Source organism: Galendromus occidentalis, unplaced genomic scaffold (assembly GCF_000255335.2).
Source record: "Galendromus occidentalis unplaced genomic scaffold, Mocc_1.1 scf7180000076583, whole genome shotgun sequence".
In the NCBI taxonomy this organism is placed as follows: Eukaryota; Metazoa; Arthropoda; class Arachnida; order Mesostigmata; family Phytoseiidae; genus Galendromus; species Galendromus occidentalis.
Window position 1 is genome coordinate 102,303 of NW_003804572.1, and position 17,238 is coordinate 119,540.

A 17,238-nucleotide genomic window follows, 5' to 3' on the forward strand; every position below is an offset into this window, starting at 1 on the left:
TCAGACGCTCAGTAATGACAGTCTGTGGTATAAATTCAGAGGAAACAGCTGAATCTTACAGTCAAAATTCTCACAAACGTCGATTTTTAGAGTCGTCACTGATGAGCTGATGAAAAATAGAGGGGCTTAGTTTCTCCAATCAGGAGGGGCACCGAGTAAGGAAATCACAACCCGAGTGAAATCCTCTCGGGATTCCTTCTCGCCACAATCTACATTCGATCCTGAAGAATATGGATTGGGTGTAAACTGAGGTCTCTTCAGCGCGCAGAGTACGCTCAAATGGGAGCGTCATTTGAGCGCAATACTCACGCCACGAGTGTATCCTGGAAGCAAAGATCTGCGAGGGCTGGGAGATTCCGGCGCTCAAATCTTCCCTCACCGACGCTCCGTTAGAACTATACAATGCCCGGGAGTATTGAGTACTCGACTAGAGTATAGTTCCGGATAACTTGAGGACCTGGATGAGTCACTTACCTAATGGCGGAGAGATAAGCTGAGAGGTCCATTTCGCAGACTCTGAAAACCCAGTCAACGAATGGGCATTCAGGGGGAGCGCCATCGTATTTGAAAGCAGAGAGCATGAATCGCTGTATTGTGAGATTGCAGAAAGGGGAGAAGAAAGTTTTGCCCACGCCTTCCGATTGTCCGATCAGGTGGGATTTCAGTGTGCCGACAATCCGAGGAACGAATGTCTGCGAGAGGAAGATTCAGCGATCAAAATCTGATTGTGTCCGCGGCGAGCTAGGGTGTCATTATGTCAAGAACTCTTACCTCTTTCTTTTTTTCTATTTTCAGCTGTCCGACTATCTCGAAGCTCTGCGAAGTCGGAGGTTCGATGTTGGTCAAGATTCAAGATCCCATTGATTTTCCTCATTGAAGTTCGAAAAAAGTCGAGTATCGGGCCAGTAGTAGCCCGAAATCGTTCGTTTGGTGCTTTTTGGAGATAACTGGCGAGAGCACTTGATATGAGACGTAATTTGTCTCTGAAAAAGTCAAATCGGGATCTGTACTTACGGTGATATTCACATCTTTAAGAAGCGCAGCGATTTTCCCAGGTGTTGCTGATTCCCAGTAAGTAGCGTAACATTTAACCGTGATGCCGTAGTCCTCAGAGCAACTACAATCGAGGTGCCTCAAGGGCTCTGAGCTGGGACAAGTTATTTCACTTCCCGCTAGTGAAGTTGACGCAAGCAGAGTCATAAGTACTGCTACGCGAATCCTGGAAAGAGAGATCAGATGTTACCACTGGCATGCATGGACTTCCTTTTGGGGGAGCAATGATTCGGAATGATGAAGCGCATCCTCGATGCCTATCCTTCAGCATAACGATCGAAATGTTTCGTTTTGGAACGGGATCATGCCGATGTCGTCGAGACTCGGCCAAGTTGTCAGACCCATAGAGAAGAGAACAACCCCAGAATGTGAGCTGCCAACTCTCGGCAGCTGCGCCGAGCACTCATCCGATTAAGATGGAAAGAAGTGAGGCTCGTCGCTCACTCACATTTTCCTCAGCAGCGATCGGGTAGAGCTGAAGAAGACAGCGTAGTATCGCATACAACACGGGACTTCTTCTTTAAATATCCCAGAGTTTCTTTCATAGCTGAAGGTGGGAAGGGCCGATGGGGAGGATCTCTGCGATGCAATTTGGCTCCCGACGCCGATAGTCTCCGAGATTCGCAGAATTTCAGAAGAATTATGGGGAGGGTTCATTATCTAGTATTTTGGAAAGCGAGGATTTCGACATCAATGAACCCGTCAGAATGTATCGCCCAGGGCAGCCATAGATACGGAGAGAGCGCTCTGATTAGAGCAACCTCATTCGTGGAGGCAGCAGGGTTCAATTCTAGACGGTAGCCCGGCGCAATTAAAATCGAATCAAATGCCATCTCAGCGTTGAACCCCGATCGCCGATCGCTGCATCAAGCTAGAGTTTCGGGGTAGAGAGAGTTTTTCACATGTAGGTAATCGAGAGCACCCTTTCAGAGATCTCTCTCTCTACGTGAAAGAGTTGACTCCAATGATGACCCAAGCGCAAGACCAAATTCGATTTGCTATGCGCTGACATCGTCGGGGAGCGAGGACGATTGCCCTCTCGTTTGCCATACTTGCGAGAATGTTGTTTGCTTTACAGTGGATCTATCCAACTCGATGCCTCAAATGGCCGCGTGCTTTCCGCGTTTTTTGCGAGGATTGTGAGCAGCGACGGGCGGACTGACATCGGGTGTGATGCTGGCTGATATTCATGCTGCACCTAATTTATATATCGTGCATCGGTGCCACCGTTCCCGCTGCTTTCCCTGCTGCTGCCCTCACGTCGCTGTTCTCGCCTGAGGCGTGAATTCATCTTGTTCGAGTAATATGTATACAACATGCACTCTGGGCAGATACGTTTGTGACGACGCGTAAGAGCGTCCGTAAGAATGGGGTAAAGATAAGAACCGTATCTAGGAGGAAGTCTCCACGCCTCCATTCAAGGGCGGCCGTTTGCTACCGCAAATGATCCTCTCCATTCTGTGACCGAGTCGGATCCTGTCTTACATGAGAATGTGCAATGCCACAAATATCCTAACCTAGATCTTCGAATCCCCTCCAAATTGATGAATGAGTATTCTTTCATGAGAACAATGCCCAGAGGTGGGGGAAAATTTCGGAGAGGACTAAATAGAAATTCACGGCATCTTGGAAAAACGGAAAATTCACGGCTCTTGTCGCGGCCCTTCAATGCCAGCTTGCAGCCGCTGAGAACCTTCCCGCCGACTCAAAACGCTATGATTTCTGGGCGCAGAAAGTGCTCTTGACATCATCGGATGAGGAGTCTGTAGAGCTGAGTGGTCGCGTTCGTCATGCGCGGGACCGTGAATTTTCAAGTCGTCGGCGTAGACGAGGTAGCGAATGGAAGGAGGGAGGTACCGTTTGATGTCAAGGACGAATATTGTGTAGAGGAGAGGGGAGAGTACGCCTCTTTGAGGGACGCCTGATGTTGCCGTTCGAGGGGCAAAGAGATAGCCGTCGACTTTTACGCTGAAAGTTCGTTCGGCCAAGAAACTCCGACACCATACGATCGTCTTGCCGTGGATTCCCGACTTGGCCATTCTGTCCAGCAAAAGTTTTTCTCCGTTTCCTCCCGTTCCCCTTCATCACCCACTCCAGTGAAGCCCAGTCTCCTGGCGAGCACTTCCGTTTCGTGGTGATGCGAGCCACATTTCAGTATTATGTGTGGTATGGTTTCTATTTGACCGCCGCATCTTGTATAATGTGGGTCAGTGGATTCGCATTTCGTGCGGTGGGCTCGCGTAGGTAGCATTCCCGCACGGGCCAATGCCAACCGTGCGCTGCCCCGGCCGTTTGTATACAAGCCGCGTGCAGTCATGCCTCTCTCCTTCCATTCTCTGTAGAACTCCAGGCTTGATTTGGATCTCATCGATTCCAACCAAGTCTCGCTCAGCCTCTCTTTGATACGTTTCTTCACCGTATCATTGGAAAGCGTGATCTTCGCGCTTTTATCTCCCCGATATTCAAGGGGGATGTCCGAGCAGCCGAATCTTGTTTTCAGGAAATTGAGTCTCTTTATGGCTTCCGAGTGTATGTTGACAGCAGCCATCATCGATAGAACCATTCTGGGCCATCGTGATGAGTCCATTGCACTGATCCCTGCAAAATATCGAATTTTACTTTGTGCTTCTCGGGCTTCGAATGTGGACCACCCAAGTTCGCTAAGCACGAAGTCTGACGCCACTTTGTGTCCAGTTATTCCCATCGCCCATTTCCCCGCGGCTACCTGAGCTCTATCGAACAGGGCTGCGATTTGCTTAGATGCTCTCGGTGCTAGCACAGCGTTCGCATATGTCAGCCTAGGTACACCCGTGGCCATCCATTGGATTCGTGTGATCTCGAATCTGTTGAATGTCCACAATACCTGAGCATGGAGTCTTCGTGAGACATTGTGTGCCTCCTTCTTCCATATTTGTTCCTGTATAAGGAGGTAATTCTGGGCGTTGCATATGGTGATCCCTAAGTATTTATAGTCCTCCTGGAACTCTATATGTTTTCCTTGTATGATCATTTCTCTTGGTTCTCCGAGCCGACTGGTGATGAATATCACCATAGCGCTCTTCGCCGGATTAAACTGTTGACTCTTTTCGCTACCCAGCTCCGTTACAATCGCTAACATCCTACTCATTTCTTCGTATGAGTGAGCCATCAATACGAGGTCGTCGGCATATAGCAGTCCTAGTATTCTATGGGTTGTGGATCCGTCGTCTGATATATTTGTCAGCAGTTCGCCCACATCAGTCTGGTTTCCAGTTCAGCTATGTATAGTGCGAATAGAATCAGTGACAGAGGACACCCTTGTGGGAGGCCTATTTCAGTGCTTATCCTCGAGGATCTCCTTCCCCCAATTTCCAGCCCTACACTATTGTCAGTCAATACAGTTTTGAGCAGCTGTATCCATCTCTCGTCCATCCCGAGCTCCTCCAGTGTATCCCATAGAGAATCCCTGGATATCCTATCGTATGCTTTGGTGTAATCTAGGAAACATGTGATCAGGCCCTTGTCCTCTTTCCTCGTTAGCTCGATCGCCGAGGTTAGGATGAATAGATTGTCCTCCCCTCGTCGATCTCGTCTAAACCCGTTTTGCATTTCTCCCAGGACTTCCTCTTCCTCCATCCATTCGGATATTCTTGCCGCAATAATTTTCGTGAACAACCGATATAGGACGGTCGATATCTTTATGGGTCCATATAATTCGAGTACCCCTTTCTTCGAGTTTGGCTTCTCAAGTAGTGATCTCTGCCGTCTCTCCAATCTGTGCGGACGGCTTCGTCGCCATTGGGGATTCGGTTGAACAACTTGGTTAGCCAGTTCACACCTTTTCCTTTCATTTATGTTGGGTCTTCGTTATCTAATTCCTCGATAATAAAAGAGCGGCCATCTTGCGCTGCCTTCACTTCTATCCTGATAGTCAACGTGTCGTTACCTTCCTCCGCTTAGTCATACCAAGAACCTACAGTTGGCGCAGTCGACATTTTCTACATATTCTTCAAGTGCGGAAATGGCTAAGAAGACTCAAGACAGACAGGAGTATCAGGATGCCTCGGAAAGTATAGACGAGCAGGAACCCGATGATCTACAGCAGATCATCATGGCATTGAAGCTGTTGACGGAGCGAGTCATGGGCAGGTCGGAACTCACAAGCGACAGAGAACCCGTGAAGAGGGCCGCTTCGTTGACACACGTGTTGTCGCTCGTTGAGAAGTTCACTCACGACGCAGCAAGAGACGTAACTTTCGAGGATTGGTTCAGACGAAACGACTTGGTACTTAAAACCCACTGCGACTCGGATTCGGAGCGTTCGCAGAAAGTACTTCGAGCGTTGGGACAAGAGGAGTATGATCGTGTTCGTGCTCGTACGTCGCCCAAGACTCCGGAAGAGTAATCGTACGTGGAGATTGTCTCCTTACTGAAAACGATGTTTGCGTCGCGTCGGTCACTATTCCGCCGTCGCCACGACACATTATTGGTCGATCGCTTACCCCCAGAGCTGACGGGCGAAGAGATGCTCGATTCGGCCAATCTTAAGGGAGACAAATTTGAATTTGCGTCTTTCTCATTGAACCATTTCAAGTTCTTCATCCTTCTGCTCTCGTTATCGGATCCGTCGTACTTACAAATCCGAACGGTGATAATTCGTGCTTTGGACGATACTCCAGACATGTCCTTGGATGATCTCAGGGCGCTGCTTAAGCGCTACGAGACTCGTTAAAGTGATGCAGCGATCGATGGGAATGCTGTGGCGCTCGCGAAGGAGCCTGGTGTTTACGGCGTAAAGTCAACACAAAGTTCGAAAGCTTCAAAGCGACAGCCTCGGCCATCATATCCTCCCCCGTCTGCAGCACCTCCGACTTCTGCGGCATCTAAGCCGAAGGGAGGACCGTGCTTCAGCTGTGGCGGTGATCATCGTCGCCGAGACTGCAAGCATCGCAAAGACATCTGCAGAATATCTGTCAAAGACAAGGGCACCTTGCGCAGATCTGTTGGTCGAACAAGGGGGCACAAAATGATTCGGTGCAAATTTGCCTTCCCTGTTCGTGGAAGGCTTGGGGTGTTGTACTCAGCTAGAGGTCAAGCTCTTCTTACACGAGAATGTGAGGCCAACACATCTACCTCCGCGACCGGTTGCTGTCGCTTTCAAGGAACAAGTTGATAAAGAGCTGGACCGGCTGCCGGGGAACGGCACGCTTGAGGCGGTGGAGCAGTCAGACTGGGCAACACCGATTGTGGTAGTCAAGAAACCCAATGGGAGTCTCAGAGTCTGCGCTGATTACTCTACCGGGCTGAATGCTGCGTTGAAGGACTTGAATCATCCTCTGCCGAATATGGAGGAGATCTTGTCAAAATTCTCCGGCAGCCGAATTTTCTCACAGCTTGATTTGGCTGATGCTTACCTGCAGCTTCGGCTTGACGATGAGAGTCAAGGGTTCACTACGATTGCTACTCATCGCGGTCTGTTTCGTTACAAGAGGTTGGTGTTTGGTCTGAAGACCGCACCGGCGATTTTTCAAAAGGCAGTCGAACAGACGCTTTCCGGACTGGAAGGGGTTCTCGTCTATCTAGACGACATTGTCGTCATGGCTCCGGATGCGGGGACGCATGAGATTCACTCCAGAAGTGGGGGTTTCACTTACGGTTGGAAAAGTGTAGCTTCGCTCAAACGAAGATTAAGTACCTGGGAGTGGCTGTATCGAGCAAAGGTCTGGAGCCCGACCCTAAGCGAATCGGGGCGATCCAGGCGCTCGCTGTTCCTACTAACAAGAAAGAAGTTCGTTCCTTGCTTGGCTTGGTAAACTACTATGGAAAGTTCGTAGATCATCTACACTCCTATAAGATGCCTCTAGAAAAGCTGCTCGCCAATGACCAGAAATTCGTGTGGACAAAGGAACACGAGGGTTGTCTCACGCGGATCAAGGAGTTGCTCTCCGGGCCCTTGCTCCTAGCGCATTATGATCCGCGCCAGAAACTAATCGTGGCGGCAGATGCGAGTCAAAGCGGCATCGGTGGCGTCCTACTGCACCGTTATTCGGACGGTAATGAGAAGGCGGTGTTCCATATGGCGAAGTCGCTGAACAAGGCTCAACAAAATTACAGTCAAATCGAGAAGGAAGCGTTGGCCTTGGTGACGGCAGTAGAGCGCTTCAAGAAGTTTGTCTGGGGTCGTCGTTTCATTCTGCAAACGGACCACCAGCCTCTTGTTGTCCTCTTCAATCCGGCAAGCATGAAAGGCTTATCAGAACGGACGGCCGCCCGGCTGCAACGTAGGGCTCTTCGGCTGGTTGGGTTTGACTTCGATATCGAGTACGTAAGGACAGACGATTTCGGACACGCGGATGCGTTGTCGCGACTTAAGAGAAAAGGATCGACGCCCGGGATCCCGAGTTAGAGGAAGTTGTTGCCGCGATAGACAGCCATTGCGAGTCGAGCCTTCAGGAGTCAGGAGGTGCTCAGCAATGCGCCGGAGTCGCAACAGGGCAGAGATCTCGTACTTCGAGAGACCAGGAAAGATCCGCTGCTCTCTCAGGTCGTTCAACGGGTACCGAACGGTTGGTCGGCCGAGGACAAGAAAGATCCGGACTTGCGCGTATTCGCGCAGCTTGCGGAATCTTTGTGCATCTCGAGCGGGATTCTTCTATTCGGTGAGAGAGTGGTGATTCCAAAGTCGATGATGTTGGTCATTCTTGAAAAATTGCAGCTCGCTTATCCCGGAATGCGCCGCATGAAGTCGTTGGCCAGACTTCATTTCTTCTGGCCCGGGATGACAAAGGACATCGAGAGATACGTGAGGGAGTGCCCGCGTTGCTTACAAACGTCATCTGCACCGGTCAAAGTGCCGCTGAGCCCCTGGCCACGACCGCACAAACCGTGGTCGCGTGTGCATATCGACGTCGGGGAACCTCGAAAAGGGAAAGCGTTCGTAGTGGACAGTTTCTCGAAATTTTTGGACGCAGAGTGGATGCCGGAACTTACTTCTGCCGCTCTGATTCGTTACCCACGCCGCTTGTTTCGAGTTCTGGGTTCACCAGACAAGCTGGTTAGCGATAACGGGTCACAGTTCTTATGAGGGGAATTCGCTCAGTTTTGTGCAGAGAAGAATTTGGTTCACCTTCGTTGTGCTCCGGCCATGCCGCAAAGTAATGGTCAAGCGGAAAAAATGGTTCGGACGATCAAAGACTCGTTGGATAACACGACAGGTTCCTCGCTGGATCAGGTCGTCGCTGCGTATAACTTCACACCGGCGTCAGCGCTCGATGGCAAATCACCGAACGAGGTGATGTTCGGGCGCAGCTTGAAAACGCCTTTCGACGCGTTTAAGCCTGCGGTCGGTGAAGACGACGACTATGTTCGGGACGAACCGAAGTTGTCCGACTATCAACAGGACTACAAAGCGTACTACGATCGCCGTACACCCGGACGACCAACCGTATTTTCGATTTCTTTGGAAAGCGCCGGGAGGAGACACCATTCGCCAATACCAAATGCAGCGGGTCACTTGGGGTGCTTCATCTTCGGGTTTCCTGCTCGCCGCCACTATCCGCCATCACCTGAGAAACCGCGGAGCCAGCGTCCCGGGGCTCGAGGAGAGCCTGTACGCTGACGACTTTCTCCATAGTTTCGAGAGCGTCAAGGAGGCAACGTCGTTCACGGACCGCCTGCGTACGACGCTCGTATCGGCCGGCATGACGCTGGCTAAGTGGAAGTCTAGCTCAGGGGAAGTCATTCGGCATCTAATCGACACCGGCGTAGCTCGAGACGCCTTTGACGCGCCCCCCAGTAAATTGCTGAAAGTGCTCGGAATATCTTGGGACTCGAAGGAAGATATGTTCCATCTCGCGATTCCGTCGTCCATAGCCGAGCGTGAGGCCGTTGAGGTTTTGTCCAAACGTAAGGTTCTGAGCCTGGTTGCGTCCGTATATGACCCACTTGGCTGGCTGGTCCCGTTCACTCTGCGTGGAAAGAACATGATACAACGTCTGTGGTCGACCAAGCTCGGATGGAATCAGGCGGTTCCGGCTGACGTCCAGTCGGACTTCGCGACGTGGATTTCCGAGATTGGGGCATTCAGGCAGCTCAGGATACCACGCCATTTCGTCAAAGTAGCCCAGGTGCCCATATCTCACCGCCTCCATATTTTCGGCGACGCCTCCAATACGGCATACGCGTCCGCAGCATACATCGAAACCTGTTTCGCCGATGGCTCGTCGGGATTTGCTCTAGTTATGTGCAGATCTCGGCTTGCACCGCGCGATTCCCCTCCATTACCGCGACTCGAGCTGCTGGCTTGTCTCATTGCCGTTCGCCTAAAGAGTTTCCTGGCAGAGCGAATGCAGGTCGAGTTCGAGCGTGTTTACTTCTACACGGACTCCAGGATAGCGTACCATTGGGTCGCGGCCGCAAGCCCAGGACAATGGAAGACCTTCGTGAGTAATCGAGTTGCCGAAATCCAGTCGAATTCTCGGCGGGAAGAGTGGTTTCATGTCCAGGGATCGGCCAACATTTCGGACCTGGCGACCCGAGGTGTCTCTGCCGAGTCACTCGCTGATAGTCCAGGCTGGTGGGCTGGCCCGGAGTGGCTTCGGCTTCCGCTCGATAAGCGTCCGATCTCTCAGCCCCACGTGGACGAGTCGACGACGGATTCGGTGCGCGGGGAGCTCCGAAATGTCATGTAACCTCTGATTCTGACTCACTCAGCCATTGATTGATATCGAGGCGTACAGCTCCGCTGCACGAGCTGTTTGGGTCATGGCTAACGTGATACGGTTCGGGGTGCTGGCCCGCGGGCAGCCTCTGCCGCCCACGGCCACGATTCACCATATGGCGGAGGTGATTATCATCAAATGGTGTCAAAAGCAGCATTTCCATGCCGAGTAGGGAGCGATTCACGCAAAGGAAAGGATATCGACGGCATCCAAGCTGTCGTCCTTCAACTTGTTTCTTGACCAGAGCGGAGTGCTCCGCGCCTAAACCCGATTGACCGAGGGCCCGCTCTTCACGTATGAAGAGAAAAACCATATCGTCATGCCGGGCGAGTCGCGATTCGCGCGACTCCTCATCGCCCACGCGCATCGAGTTAACGCACGTTTCGGAGTTGGCACCGTACTCAGTCAAATTCGAAGGCGATATTGGATCACTCGGGGTCGTCAAATTATCAAAGCGATACTTCAACGCTGTGTCACGTGTCGTCGGAAGCATGGTTCGCCAGCAGGCCAGATAGAGGCTCCGCTACCAGAGTCGAGACTTCGGTTCCAAGTCCCATTCGAGGTGACTGGAGTGGATTACTGAGGCCACTTCTTCGTGAGTCACATGAAAACCGTTATAAAGACATACGTTGCAATATTCACTGGTGCAGCGACCCGTGCAATACGCTTGGAGCTGGTTCCCTCCCAGAGTACACCTCAGACGCACCTGGCCATCAGACGTTTCTTGGCCGCGCACCCGGGATGCGTTCGATTCATCTCGGACAACGGCAAGAGTTTCGTAAAGGCGGCTACGGAGATCAGGCGACTGTTCAACTCGATGAAAACCCGCGAGGTTGTTGAAGCGCTCGAGGGCCGGTCTGTTGATTGGAATTTCAACTGCCCGCGAGCACCCTGGCGGGGTGGGTTCTTCGAGCGCATGGTTGGATTGCTGAAGAGCGCTCTCATCAAAACGCTTGGCCGTAGTCTCGTCGGATTTGAAGAGTTCCGCACCATTCTTCGTGAGCTGACCGCCGTCATCAACGATCGCCCAATAACCTTTGTTTCTAGTGAGGCTGACGCACCCGCTGCTCTCACCCCCGCGCACTTCCTGCGTGGCGGTCCTCATCGGCCGGCCTTGGCGGCAATACTGCCTGTCGATCGTTTGAGAACAGACGAGGTCGTTTGCGGAGACGAGCTCGGAGCGAATTTCTCCATGAGAACGGCCTACTTCCGAAACTTATCGACGCGATGGTACCGCGACTACATGCTTTTCCTCCGGTCGGCACTCACGACCGGTGGTAGGGCGGCAGTCCCGATCCGAACGGGAGACGTGTGCCTGTTGAGAGAGGAGAAAATCCCGCGTATCCGATGGAATCTTGTGCGAGTCTTGGAATCCCATCCCGGGCGCGACGGCAGCTTCAGAACCTACACCGTGAGGTTTCCCAATCGCCGCACCTCCCGCCGTGCCGCTCAGTTGTTGTACCCACTAGAGGTAAATGCCGATGAAGGGGTCTCAATCCCCCAACAAGCATAGTTTAACGGAATGTATATTTTAACCTCTGTCGATGTAAGTTGATCAATGTACATAAGCACCAGCTTCCCCCTGGTTGTGATATCCGGTGAAACGTTACCGTTTCCGCGGGGAGTGTCAAATAATCTAATGCGGCTCTTCGTACGATCAAGTGAAACGTTTTAAAATAAGACCGCGCTCTGTAGCAGACGCGTTCGAGTTGTGGGAAAAAGAAGTTGCTTGAGAAGCGACACAGAGTAGTGCGCGCTCCAAAGAACGAATCTGACGTGTATTCATTTTGCATGGTCAGAAAAGAACGAAATTTCCGCCCGATGAACAACGTCCGAAACTGAAAGAGGTGAACGGCAAAGTCATCCGTCGCCACATCAAGGACTGCCTGTGGACAAGAAGAGTCTTTGAACCTCCGCCAAGCGAAGACGATGTCGAAGCGCTGTTTCCGTCTTTCCCGGTCAAACCCCCTGCTCCTGGGGCCCCGACAGATTCCCCACCTCAAGCTGCTCCTGATGACCAACCAGTTGGCACAACTTCTCCGGAGCCAGAAGAGGCTCCTACCACCGCGCCGTCGGGGTCATCTCGAACGCTTGGACGGACTGTGTCAGGTTAGCCGGTTTCCGTCGCTAAGAGCTCGACAACCGTCTACGAAGGGAGAAATGTTGTGTTCCCGCCGTCTGGTTCAAACTTACTCCGCCTAACTCTATCGAGAAGTTATGAAGCTGAAATAAAAAGCCCACTCGCTTTCTATCTAGCGCACGAGCCTCTTTCTTTCTCGTGTCTTCCTCACACAGAACACTTCACGCGGGACTCCTAGTCACCCTGCAGCACCTCGAGCACCTCAGAGCGCTTCTAGAACGACTTCGGGAAACGGCTCGGTCATCCCGGACTAATGCTGTAGGTGCCTCTGTGGTGTGTGGTGTCACGGAATGCTTTCACGGTCTCTCTGGAGGATTATTGGAACTATCACCGCATACCCTTACAAAATCCGTGATTTCTAGATTCAAACAAAAATTCGACCGTCCGGACTCTCACCAGCTTTATTTGTTCCAACTTCCGAAAATGTGAAGCAATCTCTCGGGGAGAACACGCAGATAGGGAGGAGTTTTTTTGAATCGGACATAGTCCATGTTACTGGGATCCATGAAGCTGGGAAACTTACAAGGAACATGCTCCTCATCCAACAACTCGATCGATTTCGTCGCAACTCGTTTCCTCAGCCAATCCATCCTTAGGCAATCGAGAGGATTCCCTGGGGAAAAACTCCGGTCGTGAGACTCATGCGTTTGCTTTCCTCAGCAGCGCAGTGGGTGAGCCAGACGGTAATGCAAAGAAACTGAGACGAGAGCCGAAATTTCTATAATTTCCGCTGATATGGTACTTACCCACAAGCAACACTTTCATCGGTCGATCCCCCAGTGTCTCTTCGGGAAAGTATTCGATTCTGTTATGCGAGAGATCTAATTTCTTCAATTTCGGCAGACTCGTCAATGAATCAGGGCTGACGCTTATGATATCGCTATGGATTATTCTCAGCTCTTCAAGTTCGACTGCTTGCAGCGGGAGAATCCTTGCGGTGAGCTCCGTCATTTTTGTATTGACCATTGTCAGGGATTTTAACTTCTTCAGATTTCGGAGGCTCCCAACTGGAAAACAGTCCGGAAAATCACGCAACCAACTCGGGAAAGGTGCTGTATGTTTTGATCTTATAAGCGTAGATTCAGACGCTCAGTGATGACAGTCTGTGGTATGAATTCGGAGGAAACAGCTGAATCTTACAGTCGAAATTCTCACAGAGGGAGATTTTTAAAGTCGTCACTTCATGCAGATCCCCGAGTGTTACGTTCTTCTGGGAGGAGAGTTCCACCGTCTTAGCGCTCGAGCTGGTGAGAAATAGAGGGGATTAGTCTCTCCAATCAGGAGGGGCACCGAGTAAGGAAATCACAACCCGAATGAAATCCTCTCGGGATTCCTTCTTGCTACAATCTACATCCGATCCTGAAGAATATGCATTGGATGTAAACTGTGGTCTCTCTAGCGCGCAGAGTACGCTCAAATGGGAGCGTCATTTGAGCGCCCACGCCCCGAGTGTATCCTGAACGCAGAGATCTGCGAGGGCTGAGAGATTCTGGCGCTACAATCTTCCCTCACCGACGCTCCGCGAGATCTATACAATGCCCGGGAGTATTGAGTTCTCGACTAGAGGATAGTTTCGGACAACTTGAGGACCTGGACGAGTCACTTACCTCATGGCGGAGAAATAAGCTGAGAGGTCCATTTCGCCGTGTTTAAAAACCCAGTCAACGAATGGGCATTCAGGGGGAGCGCCATCGAATTTGAAAGCAGAGAGCTCGAATTGCTGTATTGTGAGATTGCAGAGAGGGGAGAAGAAAGTTTTGCCCACGCCTTCCGATTGTCCGATCAGGTGGGATTTCAGTGTGTTGACAATCCGAGAAACGAATGTCTGCGAGAGGAAGATTCAGCGATCAAAATCTGATTGTGTCCGCGGCGAGCTAGGGTGTCATTATGTCAAGCACTCTTACCTCTTTCTTTTTTCTATATTCAGCTCGCCGAATATCTTGAATTTCTGCAAAGTCGGAGGTTCGATGCTGGTCAAGATTCCAGATCCCATTGATTTTCCTCATTGAAGTTCGAAAAAAGTCGATTATCGGGGCAGTAATAGCCCGAAATCGTTCGTATGGTGCTTTTTGGAAACAACTAGGGAGAGCACTTGATATGAGACGTAATTTGTCTCTGAAAAAGTCAAATCGGGATCTGAACTTACGGTGATATTGACATCTTTAAGAAGCTCAGCGACTTTCGCAGGCGTTTCTGATACCCAAAAACTAGCGTAACATACAATGTTGATGATGATGCCGTTGTCCTCAGCGCAATAACAACCGAGATGCGTCAAGGGCTCTAAGCTGGGACAAGTTAATTCACTTCCCGCCAGTGGAGTTGACGCGAGCAGAGTCATAAGTACTGCTATGCGAATCCTGGAAAGAGAGATCAGATGTTACCAGTGACATGCATAGACTCCCTTTTGGGGGAGCAATGATTCGGAATGATGAAGCGCAACCTCGATGCCTATTTTTCAGTATGACGATCGAAATATTTCGTTTCGGGACGGGGTCATGCCGATGTCGTCGAGACTTGGCCAAGTTGCCAGACCCATAGAGAAGAGAACAACCCCAGAATGTGAGCTGCTAACTCTCGGCAGCTGAGCCGAGCACTCATCCGAATAAGATGGAAAGAAGTGAGGCTCGCCGCTCACTCACATTTTCTTCAGCAGCGCCGGATCACCGCGATCGGGTAGAGCTGAAGAAGACAGCGTAGTGTCGCATACAACACGGGAGTTCTTCTTTAAATATCCCAGAGTTTCTTTCATAGCTGAAGGTGGGAAGGGCCGATGGGGAGGATCTCAGCGATGCAATTTGGCTCCCGACGCCGATAGTCTCCGAGATTCGCAGAATTTCAGAAGAATAATGGGGAGGGTTCATTATCTAGTATTTTGGAAAGCGAGGATTTCGACATCTATGAACCCGTCAGAATGTATCGCCCAGGACAGTCATAGATCCGGAGAGAGCGCTCTGATTAGAGCAACCTCATTCGTGGAGGCAGCAGGGTTCAATTCTAGACGGTAGCCCGGCGCAATTAAAATCGAATCAAATGCCATCTCAGAGTTGAACCCCGATCGCCGATCGCTGCATCAAGCTAGAGTTTCGGGGTAGAGAGAGTTTTTCACATGTAGGTAATCAAGAGCACCCTTTCAGAGATCTCTCTCTCAACGTGAGAGAAAGGACTCCGATGACCCAAGCGCAAGACCAAGTTCGATTTGCTATGCGCTGACATCGTCGGGTTGCGAGGACGATTGCCCTCTCGTTTGCCACACTTGCGAGAATGTTGTTTGCATTACAGTGGCACTATCCAACTCGATACCTCAAATAGCCGCGTGCTTTCCGCGTTTTCTGCGAGGATTGTGAGCAGCGACGGGCGGACTGACATCGGGTGTGATGCTGGCTGATATTCATGCTGCACCTAATTTATATATCGTGCATCGGTGCCACCGTTCCCGCTGCTTTCCCTGCTGTCGCCCTCACGTCGCTGTTCTCGCCTGAGGCGTGAATTCATCTTGTTCGAGTAATACGTATACAACATGCACTCTGGGCAGATACGTTTGTGACGACGCGTAAGAGCGTCCGTAAGAATGGGGTAAAGATAAGAACCGTTTCTAGGAGGAAGTCTCCACGCCTCCATTCAAGGGCGGCCGTTTGCTACCGCAAATGATCCTCTCCATTCTGTGACCGAGTCGGATCCCGTCCCACATGAGAATGTGCAATGCCACAAATATCCTAACCTAGATCTTCGAATCCCCTCCAAATTGATGAATGAGTATTCTTTCATGAGAACAATGCCCAGAGGTGGGGGAAAATTTCGGAGAGGACTAAATAAAAATTCACGGCATGTTGGAAAAACGGAAAACTCACGGCTCTTGCCGCGACCGTTAATGCCAGCTCGGAGCCGCTGAGAACCCTCCCGCCGACTCAAAACGCCAGGATTTCTGGGCGCAGAAAGTGCTCTTGACATCATCGGATGAGGAGTCTGTAGAGCTGAATGGTCGCGTTCGTCATGCGCGGGACCGTAAATTTTCAAGTCGTCGGCGTAGACGAGGTAGCGAATGGAAGGAGGGAGGTACCGTTTGATGTCAAGGACGAATATTGTGTAGAGGAGAGGGGAGGGTACGCCTCCTTGAGGGACGCCTGATGTTGCCGTTCGAGGGGCAAAGAGATAGCCGTCGACTTTTACGCTGAAAGTTCGTTCGGCCAAGTAACTCCGACACCATACAATCGTCTTGCCGTGGATTCCCGACTCGGCCATTCTGTCCAGCGAAAGTCTGTGGTCCGTTTCATCGAAGGCAAATTTTTGATCGAAGTAGACCGCGTGGAAAGGAGTTTCGTCATTTATGTACTCGGCAAAGTCTTGAGGCATTGGGAGAAGCTGTGCGCATGTCGATTTTCCTGGTACGAATCCGTTTCGGATTCGTTGGTTCGTGTCAAGGACATTGTTGAGCTTTAGGAAGTGGAGAATATGTGACGCTAGTATTTTCTCGAAAATCAGACTTGATATAACGCTCTGAGATACGGGTCGATAATTGGCGGCAGCATTTTTTGGCCCTTTCCTGTGGATAGCGGTGACGATACTTTTTCGGAACAGCACGGGTACCTCACTATCTGTCCTCATAGGAACGTTGGAACATGAGAGACAGAGGCTCGCATAGAAAGAGGCGAAACGTCTTCAGGAATACCGGGGGAATTTCGTCGGGCGTGTGAGAGTTCCTCGATGGGAGAGATGATAAGTGTCCCAGTATCACCTCCTCGGAGAAAGAACTTTGAAAGAATGCGCGAGGATTACGGAAGTCAAGTTTGAGTTCCATGAGAGTGCGTTGGCGGGTTGTCGCTCTTTTTAGCCATTTACTGAGAGTAGGGGCGTCAGAGGGTCCGACGGACAAACGCGGCTCGAGTCAGGCATTGCAGCAGGACAGGTTGTCCGGCTGGGAGGTTCTGCAACGAAGTGGAACAAAGCTCTTGACGAGAAAGTCACAACATGCCACCAGCTCGGTTTACATTTCGTTCACCGACTCACACGAGGAAAAGTGGTTTCCCCAATTGACCGCCTCATGATGCATCGCAATGGCGTGGCAGTCCATACGCCCGAAATCCAAGGATGAGTGAGGAGGTTGGTGACGCGATGGGGTGAAGGTGAGTTCGAAGCGAATTCCCACATGGTCAGAAGTGATCGGAGAAGGGATCTCGGATAGCGCGGTGATGGTCTCGGGGTTGAATGCGAGCACAGGATCGAAGATGTTCCCCGAAGAGTGAGTGGGAAAGGGAATCAATTGTATCAGTCCGTCTGACTAACAACATTCCAGAAATGCCGATTCTTTTGAAACTCCGTTCCCCGAGTCGAGATGGCACCAGTCCATGT

The 17,238-nt window shown here is 51.1% G+C and overlaps 1 pseudogene; it reads right to left on the reverse strand.

The window, feature by feature from the left end:
• LOC114828630 (uncharacterized) lies at positions 1 to 4,883 on the reverse strand (annotated as a pseudogene).
• Positions 4,884 to 17,238: the final 12,355 nt, after the last annotated feature.